Genomic DNA, 8,148 nt, shown 5'->3' on the forward strand with positions numbered 1-8,148 from the left:
AGAGAGAAGAGTCAGCTTGATCTTTTGCTTATCCATCTATGCTGGATAACAATGGAGTCTGCTGGGGAAAACCAAAAATGTAACCATGTGTTACTTCCCAAGGATGTCTCACTGCTTCATTTTGCATTAGTTACTGATAAAAGTTACATTCTGAGGGAAAGCTTTCTTTCCAGGAGCTAGGCAAGGTCACACTTGCAGAAACAAAGGACCAGGGACTAGAACTTTGCCAAGTTACAGGGTTTCCCCACTTGGAAAGATAGAATTGTTTATTGTACTAAGCAAGAGGGGTCTGCTTGGGTGAAGGGAGAAGTTTTGCCCGTGTTACTTAGCATAGTGTTTGCTGGAAAAGCACTCTGTGCTTTTGAAATAGGTTGTACACACTGAATGATGTCCCATGGGAGCCCAACACTCCTTCTGCCACCTGATGAGAGCATGCTGACCATTTCCAGCTCCAGCCCACCCTCATCTCTTTGGACTATCCTTCTTGAAATCGCACAGCTATTTATCTAGCAGGGACCATGGAAGAGGTTGAGGAAGATAATCATAGGAAAGAATGCATTCCTAGATATTCTGGAATAGGTTCCCTGATGGTGGGAAGGGTTGAAGTCAAAGGGACAGCAGAGGATGAGATGGGCAGATAGTGTCATGGAAACAATGAACAAACCTGAACAGACTTTGAGAGAGTAGAGGGTAGACAGACCTATGGTCCATGGGATCACAGAGAGTTTGACATGACCAAATGACTGAAAAACAAAAAATAGCTTTTCGGGTTTTGTATTTTCATATCTAGGGTATCAGACCTTTATCCAATAAATTTGGTACAAAGATTTTTTTTCCAGTTAACCATCCCTCTTCTAATTGAGAATGCATTGATTTGATTTGTGCAAAAGTCTTTCAATTTTAGGTAATCAAAATTGCCCATTTTTGCCTTTTCTGAGTCTTTCCCTTAATTTACATCACTAGATTTAGCCAAAACAATGGATACATAGTTTTCTTCTTGCTTTTTCTTATTGTTTCCCTTCACATTCTTAGCCTTTTAAAAAATTTACTCCTAGATGAATTTTTGCTTTTTATTTTATTTTCCAAATATATGTAAAGATAGTTTTCAGCATTCATTTTTGTAAGACTTTATATTCTTATTTTTTTTTCTCTCTCTCCCTTACCTCTCCCCTTCCCAAGACATCAAGCAATTGTATATAGGTTAAATATGTGCATGATGTCTTTTAAAAAGTTTGCCTAATTCTATCAGGTAACCCTTGGGTAGTTTAATTGTTATGGAATAAGGTCTATAAATTAATTTAGGCCATTTTGTCAGTTTTAATTGGTTAGCTTGGCCTTTCTATGAACATTGAACTTGGTATAGATCTTATGCAATCTTATGCAAAATTCATGAAAGATTATTGCTTGCTTAACGCTTAACCGGGGCCTGAATTGGTACCAAAAATGGCCTTCCCCAACTAATAGGCAATTTAAAAAAGCAAAAAAAGTCATCTTCCTATCTCAGAAGAAATCTGGTCTCTACAGAGTTTCCCATGGAATATCCTCCAAAAGAATTTAGGAACGAAATCTACTGATCCTCACACACTCTCCTTCAGATGAGAAACAAATTGATTTGGCTTGGCACTTGCCAAAATCATTCTGCAGCTGGGACACTTGAACCTCTGTCTCCCACTAAGGAGTGACTCTTTCTGCACTGGACCCACACTCATAGAGTGGATTGAATGTTGTAAAAGTCTACTGAGTTCCTGCAACACCACAGAATCCTTGAGATACATAAGGAATCCAATTGGAGGCACAGACAGGTCTCCAGGTGACCCTTTCCCTATAGAACATATCAAAATGCTCAAGGTCCCCTATACCAAAGAGCACCCCAAAATTCCCCCAGTATCTCTGTTGCTGTCATTTTAATGGAATTCCTAAGTAACCAACAATAAGACAAATTAGACTTGGTTTGAAGCTGTAGGACCTGACTGAATCCCTCATTACCCAAAGAAGGCCAAAACTCTGGACTGGCCAATCATAGAAAATGATTTGAGCCCTTCTGGGTCGACATACCCACAGTCCTCTGTGATGTTCTCTGAACAACTGTGAAATACTCCTGCTATTTCAGCAACAACAAAATCAGATTAAGCTGTCACAGATATCCCAAGTCAGGGGCACTTCCTTACTTTCTGGGTTTATAATCCATCCCATCCAATCCTTTGGTGAGCTCAGTTCTAACTGGAGATTCATATGCATGCACACCCACTTTGAGAGCAATAAAAGCACTCCTACAGCCTATTTTTTAATATTTCTTAGAACAAACAAAAGGTTGACAAAGCTAAAGAAAAGAAGATATGAAACACTTAATACTTCCTAGCTGTGTGACCCTGGGCAAGTCACTTAACCCCAATTGCCTCAGGGAAAAAAAAAGACATTGGTCTGATTGTAAAGCAAGAACATGGGGAAAATAGATTGTACAGCCCAAAACAGATGAAAGAAAAACTATTAATGATGCTTATCTGATGAATCCCTAATGTTGGAAAATGCAATATTTTTTTTAAAAAATTAATTCATTTTATGAATGGATGTCCATCAGTTGGAGAATGGTTGAGTAAATTGTGGTATATGAATGTTATGGAATATTATTGCTCTGTAAGAAATGACCAGCAGGAGGAATACAGAGAGGACTGGCGAGACTTACATAAACTGATGCTAAGTGAAATGAGCAGAACCAGGAGATCATTATATACCTCAACAATGATACTGTATGAGGATATATTCTGATGGAAGTGGATCTCTTCGATAAAGAGAGCTAATTCAGTTTCAATTGATCAAAGATGGGCAGAAGCAGCTACACCCAAAGAAAGAACACTGGGAAATGAATATAAACTGCTTGCATTTTTGTTTTTCTTCCCGGATTATTTATACCTTCTGAATTCAATTCTCCCTGTGCATCAAGAAAACTGTTCGGTTCTGCACACATATATTGTATCCAGGATATACTGTAACCTATTCAACATGTAAAGGACTGCTTGCCATCTGGGGGAGGGGGTAGAAGGAGGGAGGGGAAAAATTGGAACAGAAGTGAATGCAAGGGATAATGTTGTAAAAAATTACCCTGGCATGAGTTCTATCAATAAAAAGTTACTAAAAAAATTTTTTTAAATTAATTCATTTTAAATTTAAATACAGAAAGACAAAAAAGAAATCTTTCCATGTACTTAGCATGACATAAAAGTATTCAATATAAAACCATAAATTTTCATCTCACATTGTTTACCCTTTCTGAAAAACTATATAATAAGTACTAGATGTCATTTTCAAAATTAGCCTGCTTTATTTGGAGCTATGTTCAAAGGGCTATAAAGCTGTGCCCACCCTTTGACCCAACAATACCACTGGAGATCTGTATCCCAAGATCATAAAAAAGGAAAAGGACTCACATTTACAAATATATTCATAGCAGTTCTTTTAGTGGTGGCAAAGAATTGGAAATCAAGGGGATGTCTATCAATTGGGGAATGGATGAACAAGTATATGAATGTAAGAGAATAGTATCATTCTATAAGAAATGATAAACAGGAGGATTTCAGAAAAACCTAGACTTACATAAATTGATGCTGAGCGAAGTGAGCAGAACCAGGAGGACTTTACACATTGTAACAGCAAAATTGTGCTATGATCAACTGTGATAACCTTGGGACTTCTCAGGAATACAATGAGGCAAGACTCCAATTCCAAGAGACTCATGATGGAACCCGAACCCTAACCACATCCAGAGAAAAAACTAGGAAATCTAAATGTAGCTTGAAGCATACTATTTGTACTTTTGTTGTTGTTTTTGTTGTTTTTCCCTTTTGTTTCAATTCTCCTTTCACAACATGACTAATGTGGAAATATAATATGATTGTACAAGTAGAAGTCCTATTAGATTTCTGGCTGCTTTGAGGAGAGGGAAGAGGAACAACATCATGGGGCTGATTACAATATATCTTGAATATGTAGAGTTCAGAGCTCTCTTCTCTGTTCTATACTTTTTGACTTGGTGATCTTACTGGCTCCCATCAATTCATTTCTTTCTTTGTTCTTGGATCAACTCATCCAGGCTGACCCCTCTTAGGAAATCCAGTCATGCTTCTCCAACTTCTTATTGGGCAATTTAAACTGAAGGTCCTCTAGACTTCTTAATCTTTTTTTTAATTAAAAGTTTTATTGACAAAACATATGCATGGGTAATTTTTCAACAATGACCCTTGCAAAACCTTCTGTTCCAAATGTTCCCCTCCCTCCCCCCACCTCCTTCTCCTACATGGCAGGTCTAGACTTCTTAATCTTAATGTTTCCAAAAACTGAATTCATTATTTCCCCACCCCCAACTACCACCCTCTCTTCCCATTACTGTCGAGTGTGCTGCCATTTTCCCAGGTTTGCAACCTAGACATCCTTTTCCACTCCTGTCTCACTTCCCCATGTTCATTCTGTTGCTAAGTACTGTTATTTTCCCCTTTGAAATATCCCTTCTCTCCTCTGACACTACTACTGCCTTGATGCAGGCCCTCGTCATCTCCTTCTTGGACTATTGAAAAAAGCTACTGATATGTCTTCCTGCTCCAAATCTTTCCCCATTCTAGTCCATCCTCTACTCAGAGAACAAAAGTACAAATGGGATCATGAAGTCACACTATTCAATCAATTCCAGTGCCTCCCTTTCAACTCCAAAATCAAATATATATTTCTCTCTTTGGACTTTGAAGTCCTTCATAATCTGACCTTTTTGCACCCTTCCAGACTTCTTATCCCTTAGACATCCCACTCAGATATTCTCTTCCATCCAGGGACCCTGACCTCCTGGCAACATGTTCATCACACTTCCTGAATCTAGGTCTTTTCATTGGCTGTTCATTCCTGGAATGTCCTTGCTCTTCAACTCTGCCTCCTTTGAGTTCCAGCTAAAGTTTCACCTTCTGCAGGAATCCTTTTTTGAACCTCCCTCAAACTTCCTATGGCTCCCCCTCTCTCACCCTCTCAGCCTTCATTTTTTTTACTGAACTCTTCCTTTTCTCCCCTCTCACATGAACCATCTACCTTTCTCTCTATTCTTTTACTCTTCTCTTCTTCATACCCATCTCACATGCTGAGATGGCTTTATTCCTCACCCCCTATCATTGCCACTCTTTAAGTAATCATCATTCTCTCCCCATCTCCTGGTTACTTCCTTGCAATTGTGCTTACATTTTCCTCTTTCTCAAAAACCCCTCATTTGGTCCTTTCCTGGTAGCTATTGTCACATATCTGCCCATTCTTGTGTGACTAGACTCCTTGAGAAGATCATCACCAACTGGTGACTCGACTTCCTTTCCTATCATTGTCCTCTTACTTCTCTGCAATCTTCTGACCTCATTCTTCAACTGAAGCTATTCTCCAAAGTTACCAGTGATCTAGTTGTCAAATACAATGACCTTTTCTCAATCCTTCTTGACCTCTCGGCAATCTCTGACACTACTTGATGCTCTTCTCCTTAGATACTTTACTGGTTCTTCTACCCATCTGATCATTCCCTTTCAGTCTCCTTTGCTGGATCTTCATCCAGGGCAAACACAGTAATTGTGGGCGACCTCTACAGTCCTGTCCTGGGTCTTCTTCTCCCTCTGTGCCATTCCCCCATGGGTCCAATGAACATTACTATGCTGGTGATTCTGAGACATATCTATCTAGCCTTAACTTTTCCCCATGAACTCTAGTTTTATAGCAGCAATTACCTCTTAAATATTTTGAACTGGATGTTCCATAGACGTTTTAAGTTTAACCTTTCCAAAACTGAACTTGCTATATTCCAGCTCAGTGGTTCAATGGATAGAGAACTGGGCATGGGGTCAGAAAGACCTAAATTCAAATTTGATCTCAGACACTCATCGGTTATGTTATTCTGGACAAGTCACTTCATTTCTGTTTGCCTCGATTTCCTGGCCAGGAATCCTCGCTTGAGGATCAAATGAGATAATTGTAATCCAGTTAGTGCAATGCCTGGCACGTGGCTGGTACTATCTAAATGTTAGCTTTGATGAAAAAATTGGCCTTTAGTCACATGGGCATCAACTCTCTCCTTCGGAACCACCCTGCTCCAACCTAGGTAATAATGTTTCATAGAAATGTGATTTACTTTCTTTGGTGATGGGTTAGGGTTAGGGTTAACATTCATCCTGTATCTATTGATGGCAGAAATGGAACCAGTTTCAGGTCCTTTTAAACCAGGGAGTGGGAATAGAGATTGGAAAAGTCCTTTTACCTTGGATCCCTCTGCCAGTCAGGGAAGAGATGCAGTTTCCAAGATTATGATTGGAGGGGCAGGGAGGGTAACAATTGCATTCTGTGGGAAGAAGATCTGAAATATATCAAAGGGCTTGCTTTGACTCATCATTGTTTTTCTCTTTCCTCAGTATGTCTGTTTCCTAATTCATTAGTCACAAAGGCATTCTGAACTTTTTGTAGAGACTGATAGAATTCAGTCCTAGGTTAGAGATATTGATGATTATACCATCTCAGGTTAATCCTCCTGTCTCAGAACATCCAACTGAAGAGTGAGCAACACTACCAATTATGATCATTTTAAATATTGAGGGACTTTGAGGGATTGTTAGGACTTCCACTTGTAACTGAAGTTTCACACACACACACACGTATAATAAATGATAACATGGCAATTACATCAATAAGAATGAGTTTTCCCAAGGTGACTCAATCCTACTTGCTGATACTCAACTCTGGAGGTATTTCAGACACATTGCAGGAGTTGTTCAAAGGTGCCATTTTAAACAATGAAAGAACAATCATACCAACCGAACATAATTGCTCTCTGAGATTGTTTGTACTCAGCAAAGCCCAAAGACTAGTGAGGCTGAAATTTCATGTAAATAGGTATAAACCAATAGGATTTGAAAGAGCTATTTAAGAAAAAAGGAAAGCAAGTCAGTTTAGTCTATCTTCTTTCCGCAGAAAAAGAAGAGAATACAGAGTAAACACCTGTGTGACTTATGCAGAAGATAAATCATTGCTTACTCCTCAAAGATACCCTTTTCCAACTCTGGCACATTTGGTTCCCAACTATGGAATTGGGGGAGAGAAAGAGGAGCAGAGAGTGAAAAAAGCCCTTGTTCATTTTGAATCTAAAAGACAAGAATTGTCCTATGGAAAAAAAAAAGGTTTTTGTCATGCAGAAACTAGGATTTAGGCATATGGTTAGGGTTAGGGTTAGGGTTAGAGTCCAATTTCTGACACTTGTTTTCCCTAGAATCTTATCTGTATATAAAAGTAGATGGCCAATAATCTTTTACTTGGGGTTGCATATTGATCTTCCAGGCACTATTCATTCCTTCTTCTTAGTCACTTTTTCTTTCTTTTTTTAAAATTTTTTTCACTGACCCTAAATCAATTTTCTTTCCCTCTCAAACAACTCCACTCTCGAAGAAAGAAAAAAAAGCCCTTGGTATGAAATATTCAGAATCCAGCCAAACCAATTCTCATATTAGCCACATCCAAATGTGTGATTCTGCGCCTTGAGTCTATCATCTTTGAGGCAAGAAGTAGACAGCTTGTTCCATCATTGGTTCTCTGGAAACCTGGTTGGTCATTGGGTTGGTCAGCGTCCTGACTAGCATCTTTCTCTACCAAATTTCAAAAGACACACACACACACACACACACACACACACACACACACACACAGAGAGAGAGTCCTATTTAAAACATCCTGGCGTGATTCTTTCTCTGGACCATTAGTAAAGCACTGAGGAGCTCTCAAAGTAAAATTAAGTACACAGGAGCAGATTAGCATGACCCCAGTGCAAGGATGACACTCAGATATGTGAAGTGTTCCATAGTTTTCAGTGAGGTGGGGGGTCAGGTGAAAATGAATGCTTGTTAATTTGAAAAAAAGAGGCAAAACACTGAATTGAGGCAGAAGCATTTGTGAGAAAATGGAATAAGGCAGCCTCGCTTAGAATGATACTGACACTTACAGGGATAAGGGGGACCCCCAAGGTAAAGCACATTTATTATATTTGGGGTACATGGCAAGTAGAAGGACATTCTCTCATCCTGATAATGAATTAGCTTTTGAATAACTGCCTTTTTCTGCTATCAACACTTCAAGGATCCATGCCTTTGTCCA

General features: G+C 39.1%; 1 non-coding gene across 1 annotated transcript; it reads left to right on the forward strand.

Annotated features, from left to right (window-relative positions):
* The first annotated feature begins 7,759 nt into the window (after positions 1-7,759).
* LOC127543286 (U6 spliceosomal RNA) lies at positions 7,760-7,862 on the forward strand. Its single transcript, XR_007949190.1, has one exon. It is a non-coding gene; the product is annotated as a U6 spliceosomal RNA (small nuclear RNA).
* Positions 7,863-8,148: the final 286 nt, after the last annotated feature.

The sequence above is a fragment of the Antechinus flavipes genome, chromosome X (genome assembly GCF_016432865.1).
Source record: "Antechinus flavipes isolate AdamAnt ecotype Samford, QLD, Australia chromosome X, AdamAnt_v2, whole genome shotgun sequence".
NCBI classification, from domain to species: domain Eukaryota; kingdom Metazoa; phylum Chordata; class Mammalia; order Dasyuromorphia; family Dasyuridae; genus Antechinus; species Antechinus flavipes.